The sequence below is a fragment of the Corvus brachyrhynchos genome, unplaced genomic scaffold (genome assembly GCF_000691975.1).
Source record: "Corvus brachyrhynchos isolate BGI_N302 unplaced genomic scaffold, ASM69197v1 scaffold158, whole genome shotgun sequence".
NCBI lineage: Eukaryota > Metazoa > Chordata > Aves > Passeriformes > Corvidae > Corvus > Corvus brachyrhynchos.
This window is the reverse complement of record NW_008239756.1, coordinates 150,446-151,078: the sequence shown is the minus strand read 5'-3', so window position 1 is coordinate 151,078 and position 633 is coordinate 150,446. Positions and strand designations below refer to the sequence as shown.

At 67.6% G+C, this 633-nt stretch overlaps 1 protein-coding gene across 1 annotated transcript in view; it reads left to right on the top strand.

Moving 5' to 3' along the window:
• LOC108448684 (single-stranded DNA-binding protein 3-like) overlaps positions 1-633 on the top strand; it is a 6,593-nt gene that overhangs the window by 2,339 nt on the left and 3,621 nt on the right. The window lies entirely within an intron of this gene.

The window sequence follows — 633 nt, the reverse complement described above, 5'->3', positions numbered from 1 at the left end:
GGGGGCTGTGGGGGGCACCGTGCTCTGGGGTGGGGAGTGGTCCCTGGGATGTAGGATGACACAGAATCCTGTGGGATGCTGTGGGATGCAGGATGATGCAGGGCCCACGGTCCCACAGGATGCAGGATGATGCAGGATGCCGTGGGATGCGGGAGGCTGTGGGATCCACGGTGCTGTGGGATGCGGGATGCTCTGGGATGTGGGATGCCACGGGATGCAGGAGGCCGTGGGATGGTGCAGGAGGCCGTGGGATGGTGCAGGATGCTGCGGGGTCCGCAGTCCCCCGGGATGTGGGATGCTGTGACGCGCAGGGTGGCACGGTGGGATGCAGAGGGCCGCGGGATGCAGGACGCTGTGGGACACCATGGAGCCGGGGCCCCTCGCATTCCCATGGGTGCTGCTCCACCAGCCCCCCCTCCCCGGGCACATCGGGACCCCCACCGAGCATCCTGGTGACCCCATAAAATTGGGGGGGTTCCAAGCTGTGCACAGCAGTTTTTGGGGGGTATTGGCAGCAGCCGCCCCACAGCTCGGTCTGGGGTCCCCCCTGGGGTGAGCAGCCCCCAAACTGCCCCCCACGTGTCCCCCCCCCCCTCCCATTTTCTCCCCCCTGTCCTTGAGCCCCCCGGAGGA